The 23,029-nt window shown below is 39.1% G+C and overlaps 1 long non-coding RNA gene across 1 annotated transcript; it reads right to left on the bottom strand.

Annotated features, from left to right (window-relative positions):
- Nucleotides 1-8,020: 8,020 nt before the first annotated feature.
- Nucleotides 8,021-22,079, bottom strand: LOC117811197. The gene is made up of 2 exons (XR_004630948.1): nucleotides 21,939-22,079; nucleotides 8,021-8,279 (listed from the first exon to the last, which is right to left on the bottom strand). It is a non-coding gene; the product is annotated as an uncharacterized LOC117811197 (long non-coding RNA).
- Between the last annotated feature and the right edge of the window lie 950 nt (nucleotides 22,080-23,029).

Below are 23,029 nucleotides of genomic sequence, written 5' to 3' on the forward strand. Positions count from 1 at the left end.
TTTCTTCTAAATTACAACTCATAACAAGATAATTTCAAGATTGTTTGACTTAACAAAATATTTAAGATGCATTGTCTTAAAACAAGTCCCTCTATCTTGCTCAAATGTTACTTGTTAAGTAAATTTATCTTAAATTAAGTGAGATAAGACATTTTGACTAAAATTGAGACAATTTCACTCAGTAAGATTTTGAGTTTTTGCAGTGAAGTAATTCCCGCCAACAGGAAATAATAGAAATCAAGAAGATTGTTCATCTTTTGTCTCTCTTGATGAGTTAAAATATGTTCAATTTTCTAAAAACGTCTTATGTTTTAGCTTTTCCAGGTGTTAAACAGTGACTTCATCAAATTCATCAGCGTTCAGAGTTACCTCAGTGGTCATAAGATGAAAGCTGCATCTCAGTTCATCCACAACTATGAAATAAGATTAGCAGGATTTGATTACAAGGAGTCTAAATTTAGCAAGCAACTTATCAAATCAAATAGAAAAAAAAACTAAGATGTACAATTGGAGTTTGGGGCTATTAAGATGTATTATTTAATAAGAGAGCCCCAACGTAATCTAAAGTGTAGCCAAGAAAAGTTGCTGTTGTGCAGTGATGTTCCTGAAATTAGATCTGTCTTATTTGCTTTTTATTCATGTGCCTAACGTGCATGTGTGTGAATAAATGTAGGACATAATGTCATTGTTCTGCTTGACTCTGCTCAATTTGTGGCTGTAAAATGAAATGAGGATTGCACGCGTGTTTGACTGTGAGCGCCTGTAATGGATTCTCAGCAGGGAATATGTCCAATGCGCAACAGTGCTAATGCAACCCTTTTCCAGTTGTTTTAACCACATGCAGGGCAACAGTGTGCAAACATGTAGCTGTGCATAACAGAGGAAGGAGTATACTTTATTCTGGTTATACTAATACATCTGGCACTTAGGTGGTTATATTTTAAAGCTCCTGTGAGGACTGAAATTAGTATTGATGCCTCTATATGACCTATAAAAAGCATCAAGACAATAACAGACCAGATTGATTATTTTAATGTTGTAATGGTTGTAACCACTGCCACTGGGTAGGTAACAAACTAGGCAATTAAAAACACAATACTTAAACATTTTTGCATTCTAGGCACAGTGAGTGAAACACTACCCAGGAAGTACAGTCCTGTTTACCAAAGGCGCCTATGTTTACCAAGCGGCAACCTCCAGTCTAAATGCGGAAGTGCTAAAAACTGCAGTTCATCAAGGATCCGCTTGAGGCTGGCTCTGGAAGTACCGGAAACCACATACACACCAATTCAAAAAGGCGATCTTTACAGCAGAAATAAACATGTTTACAGCCTGGTACAAAAGTGTAGTCTGGATAGCTCATTTCCCGAGTGTCATATGGGGGGTGAATTTGTTTCTAACGCGGCAATTTCGAAAATAATGAGATTACGAGTCTTCCAATGAGAGACTCAGCTGACTTGATTGACAGGCGGGAACATTGTAGCTGTTGGCTAGGAGGCTCAAAGCCCGCCTCTTTACGTCACAATCGCTTGACAGCAGCAATATGGCTGCCGCTGACGATTTGCCTCAAAACAGCTCTTCAGAAACAGATGGGTGACATCACGGATACAATCCATATTTCATACAGTCTGTGATGTTTACACAAACTTCCTCACCGGAGCATAAAAGCTAAATACAGTGGTGACTTAAAAAAAAAACCTGTTCCTTGGGAAACTTCTTCTTTCAACAGTAACTATATTTTGGCAGTGCATACAGTTTCAAAAGTTCAACAAAGTTTAGATGATCTCTCTCGGCAGTGTTTTAAAAAGGAGATGTTTGACAGAGACCCAGTGTGCCTGAGACAAGGGAACACATTAATCATACCACAACTTACAGGCCACTGTATTCTGCCTGCGTATGGCTTGGTTTTCCATGCTGTTAAACATGTGTACACAAAGGTCAAGGGGCCATTTGGGCATGTTGAGTGGATTTGGCAGCACATAACAGGCATCTTGTCTGTCTGATAGATAATAAAAGCTAACAAATAAAAAACCCAGTGCAGCTCCCAAGACTGGTGACATTTACACACTGATCAGCCTGTTTATGGCGACCATGTTTGGCAAACTGTGGCTGCTGTCTACACATGTCTCAATTGACCATCATATGGGCGTCTTCATATTTGCACGAGCTAGTGCAACAGTGGCAGCATCGACTGAGAAAAGGTCATATACAGTACTATACAGTATGTTTGAAGTTTTCTCTTTGTGATTATAAGGATACTGACTGTTTATTTAAATGGCTAACATCTAGTTTCAGGTTATTGCAATTAAAAATGTCATCTAGTTTTCCTAAAAGGTAATAAAACAGATGTTCACATGTTGAAAAATAGGATTTGTAATAATTTTCGTGCAAACATTTTTTAAATAATAGCTGCCTCTTGACCCAGTGAGCTTCAAATAATCAATTTCCCATTGAAAAAAAGTATATTTAAATTAGCAATTAGTTCTATCTGCCCCCATAGCTGTCCAAATATCTATAAAAGGAGGATTCAGACTGGGCTTGATATCACCCAGTGCCATTTCCATCCCTCTTTGATACAGTGATATATGGCGCACACACACAGTAAATGTTAAAACATAGCATGTTGTCGGCAGAGGATACAGACTCAAAGACTGTTTGCGCGGGTCCACAATGTTCGGCGGCCCTATCATTCCAAAACTAATCCTGCTTGTTCATCCCTGGCCTTGCAAACAGCGGAGTCGGGTTTCGAGCCCTCCTCAGTCCACTCTGGGACAGTGATGACAGCGGACAATCCTGTAATAGAGTTCAGCTCTTATTATCAACATGCTGTAAAAGTGTATGGAGGTGATTTTCTTGGACTAACCTGGCATCCCAGCCTATTTATCACATGACTGATCTGACACATGCTATATAAACTGCTGTGCTGACGACTGTGATGTTTTTTATTAACCAACTACAAATCAAAACTGAAGAGTATCATTCGGAGACACTGTAATTGATACAAGTTAGCAACAAATATTGACTTTATTCCAAAATAAGTTGACCTTTTCATTTGTGTCCGTTTCAAGCAAGCTTCATGTGACCCAAAGACTTCTCAGAAATGCCTCATCAGAAGTTAGACCATTCCAGGAACATCACTAGCTACATCCAATCAGGAGCTGGGGGTTTGTATTACTAGCATCTCTGCATAGATGTATCAAAGTAGTTGTAAAAATCAAAGTTTAATATGACAGAGCCAAAGCAAAACATAGTTTGCCACTTCGTCCCCCCCTTTAGCCCAATCCAGTAAAAAGATCCTGGACATGCCATTCATTATGGTCTCTTGCTGCCCTCTAGAGTACTATTACACCTTCCTCCAACACCAAAACACACGCACACATGCACTCACGTCAACACACACAGGGTTAGATTCACATCGGGGTTTCTAAGGACTTGCATTTTGGAGTGGTGGAACAAGGACAATGCAAAGAAGTCAACCTTATGTATGTGTGTGTGTGTTTTGACTTGAAACCCCTGAAAGAAGGTAGCCGTGCCTCAACTAGAGTAAAAAATGAAGGTGTGAGTCTGCAGATTTGGAATGCATAACTGTGAGGTCAGTGAAGAGAGCAAAAGTGAGGTAAAAGATTAAAAAAATCTAAATTTTGTTTGTTTAACAGTAGCAGTAGCAAAAGTGTTAGGAGTAAGAGTAGCTTCAGAGTACCAAAAGAGTTAAATACAGTTCACGAGTGCCTCCTCAGTTCTCTGTTTCAATAGTTAAAACAGCCATTAAAAACATGACGGTGCCTGCGGTGGGGGGATTCATCTCTCCCTCTGCATAGCTATGTGGTGATGTCTTCATCAGCGAGGCATGTAGGGAGCTGCTGCCCTGATCCGTTTAGTGTCGGCAGAAGTCCTGCACGTCCCCTCAGGTAAGCCTCTGTCAGACTCCAGACAGATAAAGCAATATGAAGAATAACAAAGCAGCGGACGTATCCCAGTGTTCCTGCTCGAGGCAGTCGGACAGTTTGTTTTTGCCCGAGACCTGTCAAACTGTGAGGAAAGGCTTAAAAAGAGGGGAATAACCCTGGAGATGTGAGGGAAAGAAGACAAAAAACAGACAGATTTCAGTGGAAAAATGCATGATATGTTCTACTTAAAGCCTGGATATGCATTAATCATTTCAGACTGATGTGTTAAGAGCATGAGTTGAATGGAAATACAAAAAAGAGATCTGTCTGAGGGGAACTTTTGCAGCAATAGTGACCTTGTTTCAAGTTGGACACTGTTGACGGTGACACGATAGACTAGTCTGTTAATTTTTTTTTTTTGACAGGCTGTTGAGTGGCCATCCAGGGCAGGCAAGGTGTCAGACGGCCTCTCGGGTCCTCAGGCCATCTGTTTGGGGTCCTACTTTAGCAGAGGGAGATGTGTGGCCGTTTTCTGCTTAATTAGGTCCAGTAAACAGGCACTCATCAAAAAGCAGCTGCTGACGTCCCCATTAAGGCACACACACACACACACACACACACACACTTACACAGATGCACACGCACGAGGACACAAAAACAGACGTGGGGTAGAGATAAAATCACACAAACACATCAGTAATGGCCGTAGTGATGATTACGGTCAGTGAAGGGGGTGAACTCTCTCACCTTGACCACACAGACACCACAAAAACCCCCAACTGTCTTGTTCTTGTGTGTTAATGTGTGGGTTTTTTTTACCCTTGCAGTGAATGTGTGTCTTGCCAATGTGTTTAAAGACGGACTAGTTGTCACATTATCACCTCAGAAATATTACAGAGAACATGAGAGTGCAAACAATCAAACACCTAATAGAACAATAATGGAAGCTGTTGTGGATTGCCTCCACAGTAACACAAAACAAGCCATCAGGAGCCATATCCAGCTTCACTGTTTGTGATTTCACACAACAAAGTTGTAAACTGGAGGGAAATATACTTAACCACACTGGACGCTTGCCAAATTTCCATCGGGCATTAGCAACCAACTGGTGCAGGCTCATTAAAGAGCACAGAAACCTATAACCATTAAAAGACCATTAGGCAGCATGTAATTTTGTGGAACTAAATGGCGGAGAGTAATCAAAAGCACATGAAGCCCAGCTGGGCGACTGGGCAAACTGTTTCGATTAGGGAGGAATCCATCATCCACAATGGCAGCTTTTTGGGGGGTCAATTTTTTTCTGCGTGCTCCATTCTTCCCCTCTGTCACTTTCACTCTCTCTCTCTTCCTCTGTCTGCAGTTTTCATGCTCTCAGTCATTAGGATCATTATTACAGTTACAGTCACAGCTGCAATAGACAGCATTTCTGTGCACAAACATACACCTGTACTACCACACTAAATCACAAAATTACACCTGCCTCCCAGGTAGAGGCAATACATTATAGCTGCTGCTTTTTACCACATTAAATCCATCTGTCTGATATTGGCATAACGAAAGGTGTTGGAATTTAGGAGCAAAGCTGAAATGTTATTTTGCAATATTTTTGCAGATGCAAAACCTGTCTATGCAAGTTGGACATTAAATTCACTAAACAACTATCACAGTGCGACATTCAGAGATTAAAAAAACCTGCATTTATTATTCTGATCTATAACAGTGATAATTCACTTAATCAAGCAATCACAGATTCAAAGTGTTGGTAATACATGCGTTAAGTTGAAGTAGTAGTAAGTATGAACACTGACACTTTCCTTGTGTAACTTTGTTTGTAGTCAGACAGAACCTATACTCTGAATCTCTTCACAGATTATCAGATACAACAGTATCAGGGCAACCAGAGCTACTACAAGCCACCTGCAAGACTTACATACATGCTGCATTAATGATTCACATGCATAAAGGCTCAACCACCAACTTCAGTATACTTTTCACCCCGGACAGAAGCAGTTGGAGAGAGCTAACCTCCTTGAGCCTAGTAAAAGTCATGTCAAATTGTCAGACTGGCTCCCTGTAGTGCTAAATGGTGTCCAAGAGCAAGTTTATTATGTGTAAAATGTCATTAGGCAAGTCAGGGCACATATATCTCATGCTGTTCTGGTTTTGGAGGCCATTGTGATTAGTCAAATGAGAGGAGAGTTTGAGCTGACACGCCTTTCAGGGGGGTTAAATCAAGTGCAAACCACCTTGTTTCAATTAAACAGTATTTACACTCACACCAGAACCCCAGGAACATGTGTCCTCTTCATATTAAATGTTGAAGGTCTTTAAGTTGCTGGTAAGGTAGGTTCCCACAAGTTGTTTTATAATGGATACCTTATTGGGACAAACAGTGGACCTATATATAAAAGTATAAAGAGATGTGGCAAGTACATTTTAACATTTACTTAGAATTACAGACTGATTCAAAGTTCTACACTGAAATTATAACCTCATTCAAGAACCTCCAAATACCAAACCGTACTATACTCTACTGTATCACATTGAATCCTATTGTAACATGATGTATCAAATATTTTATATTGTATCCTATCATATCGTTCCAAACTGTAATGGACAATAATGAAACATATCATATGTATCCTATTGTAGCAAATTATATCAAATACTTTCATATATTATTTAATCATTTCGCAACATAACGTACCATAGCATAGCATAACATAGCACTACATAACATATCATGACATGGCATAACTTTACATAACTTTACATGAAATAACACAACATAATGTAACATAACTTAACTTAAAGGCCCTGTGAGGAGTTTTGAACTGGCTGAGAAACAGACTGAAAATGATACTGATGCCTCTTTATAACCTTCAATAGCAAACAAGTCCATCAGCAGCAACACTGACACCTTCTCTGTTGTAATTTTTAATGCCTGAAACCGTTCTGGGGGGGTAGGTGCCAGACCAGATGATGCACATCTTGCTTCAGAAACAGCCTTTATTCGACAGTTTTCATGGAAAATAATCACATTGCCTGATAAAGTTGACAGTTGAACACAACAGGATGAGGCTTTTGTTGAAAACACTACTTTTGCATGTATAGGACAAGAGATTAGAGGTATCACTTTGTCCACAAGGGGGGCGTCAGAATTGATACAAAACAAAAGTTCCTCACAGCACCTTTGACTTAACTTAACTTATCTTAACTTAATGTAAGGTAACCATAGACTGTATAAATAATGGACGTAGTGTCCGTGACGTCACCCATCTGTTCCTGAGCGCTGTTTTGAAGCCAATCGACGGCAGCAGCCATATTGGAAATGCGGAACTCAACCAGGCAGCGTGCGACGTAAAGAGGCGGAGTTTGAGCCTCTTAGCCAACAGCTATGTGTTCCCGCCCGGGAGTCAAGTCAGTCATGTCCTTATTTTAGAAAAAAATTCACCCCCAATACAGTGTGTGCCGATAGAGAAATTAGCTACGTAGAGCCAAGCTGTTTTTTGATCCAGGCTGTAAACACGTTTATTTATGCTGCAAAGATCATCTTTTTTGAATTAGTGTCTATGTGGTTTCAGGTGTTTCTGCAGCCAGCCTCAAGCGAATTCTCGATGAATTGCAGTTTATAACACTTCCGCATCAGCTTCATAGTTTGAGACCGGAGGTTGCCGCTTCATATTATTGCATCATTTCGGAACATAACGTACCATAGTATGGCAAAGCATAGCATAGCATAGCATAGCATAACATAACATAACACTACATATCATAACATAACATCACATTACATAACTTTACATAACATAACGTAGCCTAACATAGCGTAACGTAACATATACTTTAGTATTGTGTTGTTCCATGTCTTGTTGTATCATGTCACAAGGGGGAAAGACTGACTGCACCATATTAAACATGAGGATAATAAAGTTTGTCTGATCAGTGTCCTTATGTCTCAAGGTCACTATTGAGGGCGGATAACATCCATGCTTCTTTAGCTTCCAGCTTTTTCTTTTTTAAAAGAGCTTACTAAGCAATTTTAGATTGAACAAGAGGTTTAATCCACAATTTAGTTTCTGCTTTGTTTATAAATTGTATCAAAAAGACTCAAAAAACAATTGAGCTCATAATAAATGAATCCATCAAAACCTCTTGATTTTAATGATGAATTACATATCTGTCAAATGGTACAAAATAGCCTCTACTTTCTTGGTTTCAAAGTTTGCACATTTAAAAGGAAACCCCCCTGGATTTAATGACACCATAAAACCCATTACAAGATGCACAGCATATACAGGAAATAAGAGCACAGGCAAAAAGGTGTCAAAGACAGAGGCTGACAGCCGGGTCATAAGGCAGATGAGCGGTTGGAGGAAAGCAGAGGAGGATCTAATATGTCAGTGGAAGAGAGTGGGAGAGAAGGACATGATAAGTTTCCTCTTTCAACAGCTTATGTTCTACAGCTGCACATGTGTCTGTTTAACCAGTTGAGGCACATAGGAAGCATCAGGGTTTGACACAGTGTCCATTCTTCACAGTAACATCCTATGAAGGCCATGGTGGAGGAAGGGGAATACTAAACCTGATCTGAGGTGAAGAATTTGTATAATATACTTAATTTGGAGCATGATTTACGTTAAACCCAAGAGACTGAATACATGATTATTTTTTTCTTTTTTGCTATGAAGTATTTTGAACTTATTCATATACTTTTGGCTGCTATACGGCAAATACAAGCAGTGCAGTATCAGGCGTATTGCCCTAACTGTAGTACAGTCTGGAGAAGAATATTAGCTACCTAATATGCTAAGCTTTTAAAGTGGCTCACTTTTAATTTCAAGGAGTGTCCAGAACAATTTGTATAAATGCAAATTCACTTCACTAGAGATTTTATTTGTTCATTTTGTAAAGGACATATGTTGCAAATCAAACTCAATTTAGTTGATTTCATTTATTTTACAGAGTCATTGACATCAAGCCAGCACTTTAACAGGCGGTCCAGTTAATCTGGGAAATGAAGGAGAGAAAGGGAGTGTTTGCCTCGTAAAGGTGCAGCATGCCTTTGCAAAAGAAACTAAAGTTTGAAAACAATTCATTACCATCCATTTTATAGCCTCCTGTAGTTACTGACAAAGCTTTTGGTTTTAGTTTGATGCTCTGTTAACTGTTTTTATGTGCGGTATGAGCAGCAAGAGTGCCTACACTTCATTTTCTGGCTTTTGTTTCTTGTTTTCAGACTTCAGCGCTGCTTTGTTCCCTGAATATAATAAAATATCTTGAAAATATGTAACAACAACAAACATTTTTTTTTATAGTTGTCTTAAAAGTTTTATAATGATTACTTGAAATGAAATGGTCATAAAACATTTTTTAAATGTAGTCCATGGTAGTGGCTTTACCAAACTTAAGGCATGATTAACATTTTAGATTAGTTCATTATACGATTTATTCTTTACTCCACCAACTAAAACACAACTTTTCATTATTTTTCTTCAATTTAATCAATTTTATTTTATTTCTGCCTCAGAAAGAACACTTAGTGTTGTGTGCTGAAAAAGACATCAAGATCAACAATCATAACACAAACATGTAATGTATGAGTGAAACTGCTTTTACATAAATCTTTGAAGGTACAATCCTAAAACTTTGATGGAGTCGTACTAAGACTAAAAAATGCAATAATTTGGAAACTACAAATGTATAACCATCTGCTTAATTACATGAAATAATCATGCATTAAAACTTACTTTGGTAGTAACAAAACAACAAGTGCTGCAGCAGGTATGAATTATCTGATTCCCATATACAAGTAACCTTATTCAATGTAAGAGACTGCACTGTATTAAGTAATAACAGCCACTACCTATAAGGTCGTCATGTATGAGACCCTATATCTTGAAAGAGTGGTGCAGGTTTACTATGACTTCAGGGCATAATCACATGATGCAACCTCTCACACCCCTCTGATGAAAAGATAGAGCAGCTGCCCCCCCGCTGTGAGAGTCTGCTAATTATTTCTCATGTTCCACAGGTAATAAATTGCAGGGAGTCAGGTAAAAACGGCAACTCTGAGCTCATTAAGGCGTCGGTGTTACACAGATTTTGGCACTTCTGATGCTTTCTGTCTATTTGAAGTCGGGTAGGCATGAGGTGAGTTTCATTAATTCCAAGCAGGAGAAGAGATAACCTTTAGATGAGTCAGAGGAGAAACTGATTTGGAATCAAGTATGACTCCTCACACAGGTGGCCAATTAAAACAGAGCATGCTAGCTGCAGGATGGGTTTCTGTGCATGAGTTGTTCACTATGATGTTAACATGTCTGAGCTGGAAAATAGTGTCAAACTCTCCACCCCTCTGTTTGGATTAAGTATTCAAAACAGAGGAAACATTTTAGTGTTAGACTCACAGAAGTGTTTTTTAAAGTACAAATATTAAGGCCAAATTATACTAAAGCCATTGAGTAATCTGTTTTGCTATTGTTGGAAGCCTCCAACATGCTACATCTAACTAAATGAAAAGCACATAATTTTGCCCTCTCACTGTCTGGAGAGAAAATAATTTAAAAGCCATTATACTGATGAGGAACTTGATCAGAGTCCAAAATGATAACTCTAAGCTAAAGCTAGCTGATCTCTGTGTCACTCTGACCCATTACACCACCTGCAGCACATTAACAATCATATTAAAAGTTATTATTTTGGCTTTCTTTTGCCTTCAGATATACTTATCTAACATAAAAGAAACTCTTCTGCTCAGTGAATGTTTGCCCTGCCAAAAAAGGCCATAATATTTTTTAACTCAGACATCCCCCTATTTAAGGGAGTGGATAGGTGCTATAATAATCTTTATGTTCCGATGTTGCCAAGTTTAGAAGAGGATTAGATACAAGTATTTGCAGTTATACACATAAAGAGTGGAAAGGGTTGAAAACTCTGAATTTTACCGTCAAAATTACATCTCTTTCAACCCTTGGTGCAACTAATGCATTTAATGGGCATCTTTATTTACATAAGAGCCAGGCAGCCTTTGCTTAAAAGCAGTGTATAACAGAAAACAACAGATGGACCAATATATTAGAGAGAGGAATGTTTTTTTTAGATCAGCTCTTGAAGATTGCCGTAACATCTTATACACACTCATTACTTTAGAGTAAGAGCATGCACTTTATTGTGTCTGTAATTTGGTCAAATACAGGCAGCTGAAAGGATAAGACGCTCACTAATTTGCGTTTAATGGATGCTGCGGGTGTGTTTGTGTGTGTGTTTTCTGCATAATGTTTGTTACATTAAAGCAAAATAAACTTCCTCTGATTTCCTTTTTTCTCAGGACTAAGAGAACGATACTCAGCTTTGATTTAACAGTGTTACTATAACCCTGGCAGCTGCTGTCTTTTCATACCCTCAGCTGCCAGGCCACCTGCATATACATCGTCACATTTAGGGGTGTAGTCGTATGGAAGCATATAGTCGTGCGGCTCGTACCTCATGTATATGTTACAATACACATTTCAAATCCATGAAGTAATAAAAAATAAATAGATATTCATTTAAACTGCCAAGAGTAGCATGTTCCCAAAATGTGGTTGACTGTCATATTTCCTATAAGCTCCCACACAAGGATTAACATCGATCAGTGACCATATTGATACTGACTGTAAGCGCATATTCACAGTTATAAGTCTGTTTATATTATTTGTATAATATATCTTGTTTGAATACAGAGAGAGAAACATGTTCTTTAGTTTTGGTAAGAATATTGTTATATTCACTGGTTCATTTCCTGTTTTTGTACCTGCAATTTTGCTGTCCTACACGGCTCCGGTAGTCAAGTGACTAGGAGGCAGGAAGTGAAGTGTTTTGTATAATAAGTTTTCTGTTGTTCCCAATAAATGAGTGCGGCGGAGCGTCACGGTTGTTTTACCGTGTGCAGGAGGTCTCCAAGCCGACTCAATGCGTAAAACAGAGTCATGTCGTCACTCAAAGATAGTTATATAAATAAGTAAGTGTAGAAACATTCAGAAGTAAAAGAAGACAATTGATAGCCACTACACTGATCAAGCTTTGCTTTGGGCACACTCTTAACAGTTATTTTGGTTGTGATGATGTTCAAGAAAACTGCTTTATTATTCAAATTAGGGCTGTCAAACAATACATTTCTTAAATCACTATTAATCACTTAATTACAGAAGTTATTGGCAGTGAGTATGGTGTGTTCCTATTCCTAGATACATTTGATTACTCACCCATCCAGTGATCCCCAGATAATGTAACAGCATTTGTACTTTTCAGGAGTTTCTCCTTCTTTGTTTCATAAAGGTCCTGGATGTATGTGTGATGCTACTGTTCCCCACAACAATAAGCAAGTGATGGTCACAACATGCTAAAATCTTTTAGAATCAAGCCCACCACAATGTTGACTGGCCTGCAGTCAGTTGTCAACTATTTAGCAAGCACTGTTAACTTCTTTGGTTTAGTTTCATCTGCAGGTCTGTGGCAGATTCCCAAATAGTCCTCTGTCGGTTTGTGTGAGGCGGGTGCATGCTGACATCAGTCTGAGTAGCTGTACCTGAGCGCTTAGCTCGTAGGTGGTAGCTCAAACTTGAAGTACTTTGGTGATATTTAATTCTGTTAGACTCAAAGTGCATATTACTTTTGATATGTCCATTGAACCGTCTAGGAGAATTTTAAAGTGAAATGTGCCATTCATAAGTGCAGTGTTAGTATTTTCCATCACAGCGAGAGCAGGGAGACACATACACAGCCATGACTTAGCTACAGTTTGCCGAAAAGGACATGAAATAGCAAATGATTCCTAAAAATTGTCAAATGAATTTCACGTTGCTATTAACACAGTAACACTTACAGATAGAGCACTTGCACCTTTTTTGCTGTAGTATATCTCTGAGCAGAGTCAGTTTGGTTATCTGGTGAAATTGAAAAAAAAACCCTCAACTTTCTTCTCAAGTTGCTCCCTCTCCCCTTCGTCTTCACCGACGTCTAACTGGTGTGTCCCTCGGCTGTGTCGGGCACTTAAGCCCCTGACTCGTCTGATTTACTGGGATGAAAAGGGGAGTTAAGATGTTGGTAGATGAACTACAGCTATGCTAGCTTTCAGCACTGTCCTCACTCCACTTGCATAGTATTTTACCGCCCAACAAATCTTCCTCTGCGTCTAGCTTTGAAGCTTGACATGAGCAGGAGCCCTGGCCAAAGATGGAGGGAAGCCAACAACCACAGGCGCTTTACACACAACTTACAGCACATAGAAAGACAAAGACGAAGCATTTGACAAATCTAAGGGCTTACAAATATATGAGATTTCCTAATAGATGCTAAATTAATTTTATATTATTGAACTGCATGAAAATCGTTATTGAAACCATTACAGTTCTTCCTCTGTGGCATTAGGTGTTAGATGTTGACTATTTGCTTATCTCAGGCTTTCTTTATTTTTTTGTCAGTGTTCTATCTGGTTTCAAGTAAGGAATAATGCATTTGTGATTGTGTTCATACAGCAAATTAGAACCCAAAGAGGGTGAGAAGGGCCCAAACATGAAGCTAATTGCACAAATACATCTTTAAAAAATGTACAATCCTATTTCAAATATTGATTTGGAAAGGATTATACTTCTTCCTTTGAAAACAGTCCATTAAACTCACAGTTTCAGATGTGTCCGAAGTAATGGTTAACTAATGTAATGGTTAACCTTCTTAAAATGAACTAAGCTAGCTGTTATTACTCACATAAAATTGAACATTTCACAAGACTGAGTCAAAGTCAATGGAATTGTTCCATTTATCAGTCCTTAAGCACTTATGTATCCCACACACTGTTGGGTTAAGGGTTAGCTTCACCATCTCGAGTTTTAGATGTCCCTGTCATTGTCTCCAATTTTTGTCTTTAACCTATCCTTCCTCCCTCTACTCTCTATTGTCTTGACTTTCCACTGTACATAAACAAACATCAAATGAACTGGACTTTTTTCAGCACATTGATATGATTACGGTTAGTTTGTAAGTCTGCTGTGATCAGAGCCACATACCTAGCAATGATCTGTCCTCCATAGCAAACAATAAACAGCATACTGTTGCTTTGGGATGTTGCAATGGAATGACCAATCAGAATCAAGTACTTAATATGACCGTGTAATAAAAGATAATGATGTGGGTTTTATTCTAGAGCATAAATTCAAACAGTATGGTCCAATCTTAGTTGTTAAAAACATCAGAACACTTTATTTTTGAATGACATAAACGATTCATGCAAACGATGATGAAAGGGGTAATGGGGTATCCATAATCGGGAACATTTTGCCCCAAGTTTTTAACAAATTGTACAACCATTTCCTGATATCAATTTGGGTTCTTACCATACCAGAAAAATACCAGTATGAAAACATGGACAGCACAATATCGCCCCCCAAAGTGAAGACAAAACCTTTAGAGCATCATGATTGACAGCTCTGTTCACACAAATGTAAGCTCCTGCAGCTATCTTTACCAGATTAGCAGAGAAGACACAGAAGGGCAATTGTAACAAAAATTGCCATATTCATTGACTTTCCATGGCCATTAGTATCTGCTTCAATTTAACGCATGAGTCAGATTTCTTATAGACTTTACCAACCTGAGTGATCTCTGCTGTTTTATCAATAACATAAATGTTTACTTGAATTAATGTAAGAGGTACAATGTCCCTCTCATGCTTCTGCTCATGTCTTGTGGAGATGCCACCAGTACAATATGTTAGCACACATCGAGACAGTAATTGGCTTTACTACTCACAATGGTAGGATAGAGGTGCGCTGCCCATTATAATATACTGCACCTTCAAGGGGTCACGTAAGGCAGATATTTCTCGTCATGGATTGCCTTGGCTCAGCTATCAAAAAGGTACAGTATGCTAGATAGATTAAAAATTAATAATATTTGACGTACTGGAAATATATAACTTGATACTGTGTTCAACAACCACAATATCAATCTAATCAGCCAAGTCATTCTGTCCAGATCAACATTAAGATTTTCCTGGATTTCCCTGTAACTACTTAATGTATAGTTTGTTCATTTTTCAGGATTTCATAGACACCCTGCAGCCAATCAAAACTGAGTATTCATCCAGACCATGGTAAAGGTTTTTAAGCCCAAGTTAAAGTCATTCTCTCACTGTTCTTCTATATAAAAGGTTATTTACATGAATGTTCTTTTTATAAGCACTTTCAATTCAATATGACGTATCTGTGCTACAATAGTATCTCCTCTTAAGTCAGTCCAGCATCACCCTCTCACCACAGATTTATCACATATTTCCGTACGGACCTCACCCTGCGCTGAATGTCTAGCTCACTGAAAGGCGCCACTATGCAGCCGTACTCACACCCACTACATCATATCTGGAGCTAAGAACACAGTAACCCAATATCTGCAGTTTCTCCCTGCTTTGCCGGAGTTCCCATCCACCCCTGAGGTCCACCCTTGGCTTCAGCCCCATGATTCACCGAGGACAGGAAAGGCTGGGTAAAGACATGTAATCCATTACTACAGGAGATGGAGGGAGATGGGGAGGAAGAGGAGGGGGGAAAAGGTAGGTGGGTGTAAGAGGAGTGGACAGTATGAATGGAGATGGAGGGAGATGTAGCACTGGAGGAAAAAAGGGGATTTTGCTCATCTCCTACAGTTCATAACAGGACCTCCAGAGGGTCATGGAAACCACATACACACCCATTCAAAAAAGCCCATCTTTAGACAAAAATGAAAATGTGTACAGCCTGGTACAAAACAGTGATTTTGGTCCCAATTGCTAATTTCTCTATTGGCACACACTTTATGGGGGGTGCATTTCTTTTTGGCTGACAGGTGGGCTCACAGTAGCTGTTAGCAAGGGGGCTAAAGACCTGCCTCTACTTCACCTCTTTGTCTCTTGTTAGGTCACCCGAAAGTTAGGCTGTGTCATCAATTCCAATATGGCAACTGCTATCAATAGGTTTTAAAACCATGCTTCACAATCCACTGTGTGATGCCAGACTAAAGCCTTGTTTTATACAATCTATGGTTTTATCCTGACATTTTGTCAGTTTTATCTGAAAAAAGTTCTTACAAGGCGAGGCAAGTTTATTTATAAAGCACCATTCATACAAAGAGCAATTCAAAGTGCTTTACAGAGAACAGTAACAATCAACAAAAACACACAGCAAACACTTTGAACATTTACATTTTATAAGCGGCCAGTTATGTTTGATCCACTCTCTCTGTGTACTTATGTAACTTAACGTACATAGTTAATAGTGTTGGGTCTTGTTATTTATTTAAATTAGGAGGGATTATTCTAAATAATTAGCCCCCTTCACTGCTCTGAAGTCCGTAACTTGCAGAGTCTTACTGTCCTGCCGGACACAGAATCACAACTGATCTAGTCTTAACCGAACTGAACCCTTTAACTATTCGATTCATCTCAGAACTTCTCCCCAAGGATTAAGACTCACACATTGAATCTTTTCTGTGTCGAGTCACACCCCGAAACTGGCTCAGAAGCTGGCTCAGACCTCATTTAAACCCTAACTTTTAATTGCAAATCCAAAATCAGGTTAATTCCATAATGCCATTCCTTGTCAGAAAATACCCAATTTAAAATATGACATACATACAAACATAAGTATTAAAACGTAAAATATCTTAAAATCTAAGACCAAGAAAGAAAGAAAGAAAGAAAGCAAAATTTGTTACAAAACTTCATCAAAACTCAGTTTTTTTACATTGAAATTGTGTCTTGTATCATGATATCAGTAGGTGGGAATAAGTATTTTCTCCATAGAAATAAAACCACATGTCCTTTAATTCCAACAGTACTCTAGCATTTGCCTAAAAATGCAAAATGGACATATTTGTCGCAATCAAACATGCATATGGTCTTTTGTAAATATGAAGACTTGTTGATCCAGTTGTCAAGTCAACCTAAATGTTAAATATAGAATTAACTTAGAATTTCAATTCTGTTAAACCATAAAAATCCCTAAAACAGCTTCTGTATCGAATTAAAATATCCCTCCAAATACTCTGACCAGATTCAAAAGTCTTTTTGGAATAACTTGCACCGCCTGTGTTCAAATGTCCTCAGATAACCACAGAGACAGTCAGACTGTCACCCTCTAAGACCTGCAATGCCACCCAAACGTTGTCTCCTTTGCTCCAGAGGACCCCTGCTGCTGCCTCGTGGTGAGTTGTCTGTTTTTATTTATATCGACAGGGAGGAGAGGTGGAGAAAGCTGAGATGATGAGGAGGAGCGATACCACACACCCACCCAACACATACTAGGACACGGCACTCCGGAGACGCGGTGCACCTGCTGCGGCCCCTGGCACGCAAGGCTCATCTCCACAAACACCTCATATATTATAGACACACATATACACACTCACAAGCATGCACACACACTAAACTTCATGTCTTCGTGCCTCTTCTGGTTTCATTCCTTGTCCTCATCTTGCAGATACACTTTGTCCAATCAGTTCAGAGATGAAAAACATACAATTGAATACTGAGCCATTGTTTGTTAGTCTGTGACTTTTTAAATTCATAAAGTGTCTTAGAGATGAAGATCTATTTGAAAGAAAGTTCTTTGACAGAATAGTACAAAGTTGCCCGGTGCAGATCAAGGAGATCAAAGCTCCTTAGAGGAACTTTCGGTTGTTCGTTTTTGGTTCTCCCTGTGGAAAAAACCTAAAAAATCTCATCCTACTTTTTACCCAACAAATCACTAACTTTGAATCTTTGCCATGAAAAATGTCTAAAACCTACACCCCCTGTAGCTGTATCAGGCAATAGAATTTACTTCGATGGTTCATAGGCTAGATTTCAACATCTATTTTGAGGCATCACTCCATGGAAGTTTCCATGTTGTTGTTTTTCAGAGGTTACCACATTTGGACAAGAGGTATGTGCTAAAGGTTGGCAAATGCTTCATTATCAAAGCTGTAAAGTGTATGCCCATAGCTTGTTCATAAAATGCAACTTAGCTAGATAACCATCTTGTTTCTGACAGAATGAGATTCCTCACTGACGGCTGCCAACCTGCTTTTTTTTTTAAGACGCCAAGAAAGCTTGTGGAATGTTGCTGATTCACCGTTGCTCATCTTCTTTGAGAGAGCAAGCGAGCAGCAGGTGAACAACAAATATTGGGGTCACTTAGAAGAACAATTCTGGAACCCAAGAACTTAACGCCACAAACAAAATCCAGTGATGACAACTCTGAAAGTTAACAAGCCATGTAAGGAGAAGACAGGCAACGATGCCTGCCTGTAGGTCTAGCACAAACACCTCAGGACAACTTAGTTTCTCTCACTGAAATAGCTGGAGCAGACTTTGTAGACCCTCTGTTACTCAGACAGCTAACAGCATCCACCTGCTATTCAAAGCAACAATGCCTGTAAATATGCAGAACTTTGACTTAATATAACTTAAAATGGTGAGTTATATATGATATCACTCATGTATGTTTATTCCAGCTTTATATTTGGTCATTCTAATATGGGGCCTAATGGGGATTGACCTGCTTTAGCCTGAGGGTGTAACTACAAAGGAACTGCAGTTTTTTTCCACTTCTGCTCAGCGTCATTTCCCAGGCCCCGGAGGTTGCCTCTTGAGTAAGAGTTCGTTGCGAGTAATGTTGTCATCAGGTAACTGTCCTGTTCAAAGGCATCAGTGGTGATGATAATTTCAACATGCAGTCCCCCGTTCAGCCTTTGCATCAAGTTGCATTTTACAAAGTGACAACACTAAATCCAGGCGGTGCATTAAAGAGTCTGATTGCCATCACTGCTGTAATGCTGACAGCTTTATCTTGAATCTTGGATTCAAATGATGCCACTTTCTATTTAAGAACCACTTCTGACATTAAACCAGTCCACTGCTGCTCCCATTAAAAATTAAAAATACAAACGGACTCTGATAAAAATCTATGGGCATTTGCTGGACGTGGTTAAATGGGTAGAAAGGGTTTTTTTAATCAATGCTTTTCCTTTTCTTTCCTCAGTATACGGTTATTTTTACATTTCGGTCATATTCTGAGTAAGGTAATTACCTGTCTGGAAAGCTCAGGTTATGTGGAGGATTGGGTCAATTCAGTGTGCTGGAGAATAGGAGACGGGGGATAGTTTATTTGTCAAACATGGTTATTACCTCTTTCAGGCCCCTCTTTTGAAATCTAAGCCTTTTGAGTCACTGATGGCCGCGTAAAAGCAAAAGTGTTTTCGTAGTCAATTTAAGCCTCAGAAAACTCAAACAATAAACAATCTGCTCAGAAAGCTAATATTTTCTGGATCATATATTTATTTAAAAGGCAATGTCGGACGAGCTGGAGATTATTTGTGTGATCAAAAAGCACTTTTCGCTGCTCAGCCTGCAGTGCTTTTAAGTCCGAGCATGTTCAAATAAATATGGAAAACGGCCCGAAGTTTAAAATCACACACAGATGATGAGGCCTGATGTGCACAGTCACGCCGTGGGAGCCCATGTGCTCACTGCAGGAATATAAATGGAGTTTTTAATTGTTTCTGACTCAGGTCTGTGGGCTGGGTCTGGGCAAAGTCAATTAGGAGACCAGAGGAAACAGTGAAGGATTGTCTGCGAAAAAAAGGCTGCGACTCTGTCTGCATGCACTTTATGCAAGACTACTGGTGCATACTTTGTGTCTGCATCCATCTGAGAGCTTTTCTGTCTGTGTGTGGGTGAGAGAGAGTGAGTGCCCTTTGAATTTGTGGAAGAAAATGTCATATGGCATATCTGATTACGTGTTGTAATTTTTTTTGTGTGCAGTATTTAGCTTTTTTCCCCCCAGAAACTGAAAGGCCAGGCCGCTGCAAAAGTATCTGGAGATTGAAATCAGACCCAGAAGTCTGGTCAGACTTGGAGCCGAAACAGAGAGAAAAGCAATGCCGCGAAACCAGCTCTTTGGTTTTATGTGACTTATGTGGTGCTTGAATTTCACCCATTGTTTTGCATAGTCAAAACAGTGTTTCAGGATAAAGAGAAGAGCGGTCAGTAAAATTTACAGTGCAGAAACTTCATACTGTATGTGAGGTTGCTTTTGCTTGCACCATGTGGTCCACTGGGCACTTCGTCACTGCGTTGTGTTCCTGTATTTTTATTGTATTTGGCATTTACAGTAATTCTGGATTTGAGGTACAACATTGGAGAGGCAGAGAGAAACAGAGAGTAAAAAAGGGAGTGCCTTCATGCTCAGCAGCAAAAAACACATCGCTTTTTTCTTGAACTTGTGTTGTGAATTATAGCTTCCTACTCCTCTCTATTCCTACTTCATAGCCTTTCTGCAGTACAGTTCTGCACTCAAACATGTGGCAGCAAAACCTGACATTAACATGAGTAATGCTGATCCCAAAACTAGAGTTATTATTTGAATCCAAGAAAAGACAAGAAAATCACACAGCATAACAAGTCATCCCAGAGAATATGCAATACCTTCTATGATAAGCAAACAATGTATTCTTCTTTAAGCACTACTAGTATATGACTGAGAGTCATGCTTGACATTGTCAGTGCTAAAAATGTTTAAAAAAAATGCTGCTCCAGTGAAATCTGCAGAGCTTCTTGTTTTATTGAATCAAATTCCCAGTATCTATTTATACCTTATATATTTACAATGCAGTGCTATTATAAATAATGAGGTCCCTAAGGTTTGCATGCTGACTGTGTGGTAGTTGTTACTAGCAACTATTTAGCCATACAGAAGTCCCTGGTGGCTTTTAGACTCTGCAGCACAGCACTCATTTCACTTCAGCTGTTGTTAAAGGAACATATTATCCCGCTGTGAGTGAACTTGTGTTCACACAGATTTACTATTTGAGTGTAGGTATGTTGATATAATTGCTGCACAATTTGTGACTTGGTAATGCACAATGTTTGTATGAATTGTGTTGTGTGTATTCCTGTGTGTTGCATCTGTTTAGATTACATGCCTAAGGGTATAAGCAGATGTGCATGTATGTATGACTTCCCCATGCATAGATCTGCATATAAGTGTGTTGTTTTTGTTTTAATGTGTTTGAACATACAAGTTAGCTGTTTGTCGAAGGGCCAAGCAGGTGAAGGCTCTGCTGTGTTGTCCAGTGTTATGGCAACTTTTTGCTTGGATCTTCACCTTAACCATAAAGACGTGATGTGTAAAACAAGCACTGTTTAAAATGACAGTCTATCTTTGAATAACCATTAACTCCTTTTTTAGATTCCTCCATTTAAAGCCATGTCAGCTCTATCACTCTGCTTTAATTTCTATATAGGTTATTTTTTATATCAAACAAAACTTTAATAGTCTAGTTTTCACTCTCTGAAGTTGGAGGAAAAATGTTTTTGTCTATGTCAGCAGCAGCGATGACTCCTCCTCTCTTGTTCCATCTATTTTCGGGATTCCTCAGGGCTGCATTATGGGTCCCCCCAGTTTCTTTTACTGAACTTTATCTGTGCGTTCCATTTAGCGAGTAAGTTGGAGCTAGGAATGAAGTCACATCTGAGTTGACCGCATTCCAGTTCCAGTTACAAGTTGAAAATGAAGTTGGAAAGGTGTTAAGCCTTTAGTTCCTGTTGTTGTTACCATTGTTAGCTAATACCAGGTGATAACAACATACTACATGATAGCTTAAAAATGTAAATAGAGGCTGTTTCTGCAGTTAGCTATAACATACTTTGTCTGACACTGATCCAGCTGCAGCAGTTATACCCATTAGAAATAATAGTGCTGAAACTATCAATCTTGTAGCTGATGATATTGTTAGCTTGTTAAGGTCATACAGAGGCAAGTATCTATTTGTTTCAAAACCAGTGAAAAACTCCTCACAGAAGCTTTTACCTTATAACTATTGTATTGACACAAAGGGTTCATTTGCTTTAGACTACCCCTGTGTTTTTCGCTAACAAGGATCTGGTCTTAAGATTTTCCCACCATAAAACTTAAAAATTAAACCTAATGCACATTAGCTTTTAAAATCACAGGTTCACACTTTTCAGTTTTTATATCAGATTAGCTTTCTCTTTCTCACCTCACATATCCAGGCCAACGATGACCTCTCCCCTTATTTCCCCTCTGTTGTGCACATCTGGCCGTGGGCTCGCTCTGGTCTGACTCTGGGCAAGGCAGGTCTGCCTGGGGCTCTTTGGAGAGGAAGCTTCTGCTCACCTGAAGTCCTGGTAAGATGAGGCAAGAGAGAGAGGGGCAGAGGAAAAGACAGGCTTTTTAGAGAAAGAACAAGAATACTACTCTCGGAGTACCAATTTCATTTAACACAATACCTGATCACTACTTTTTATACATTTGTACAATTCCTGTAGATACTTACATCTAAGTAGATAGATGTAAACTCAACACGACAGCATTACCAAAACAGTATTACCACATTTAACACAACCAGGTTCCATTCATTCAAGCTCCAAATAGTGACAACACCCTAACTACCTGCCCCACCACATGGCCCCTACAACCCAAAACACATCAAAGAGAAGTGTCTGTAGGGCAATATTAAAAAGACGACAGAGCCAGGGCAAGAAGCCTGTTTGGGCTAGGGCTCATTTCCTCCAGGTTAGGCTTTACACTCTACCTTCCCCCTACACTCGCATTTTTATTTACATATTTAAATTTTTTTTCACAGGGATATATGTGATTGCAGCTCATGTCACAGATTTTACAAAACCTATCTAAGTTTTTGCTTGCATGCCAACTCTGCATTTGTCATATGGCAAACATTCACTTAACAAATGTTTTATTTCTCTGTTGATGTATTTGTGACTCCAAAACACCATACTAATTTATTTCCTATGTGTCCAGTCTGGAAGTATAAGTTTATGAAAGTCAGAAGGACACACTGAGAATTACCGAGAAGTGGAGTAGACAACAGGTAGCCAATGAAATAATGGAGAAAGCATAAAGAGAAAGAAGTGTGTTGTTTGGCGTGGGATGGTTGGGTTGTGAAAGACTAAGTACATGAATGCCATAATATAATAAAGTAGATGAACTGCATGCACCCACCCCAAGACCACAGCAATGTCGACTTTTACGACAAAATGGAAACCCCACTTTCTCTTTGATTTATTTCCTAAAGTGCAACAGTTCCCCCCTTCGCTCTCTTTTGCTCAC

The sequence above is a fragment of the Notolabrus celidotus genome, chromosome 4 (assembly GCF_009762535.1).
Source record: "Notolabrus celidotus isolate fNotCel1 chromosome 4, fNotCel1.pri, whole genome shotgun sequence".
NCBI lineage: Eukaryota > Metazoa > Chordata > Actinopteri > Labriformes > Labridae > Notolabrus > Notolabrus celidotus.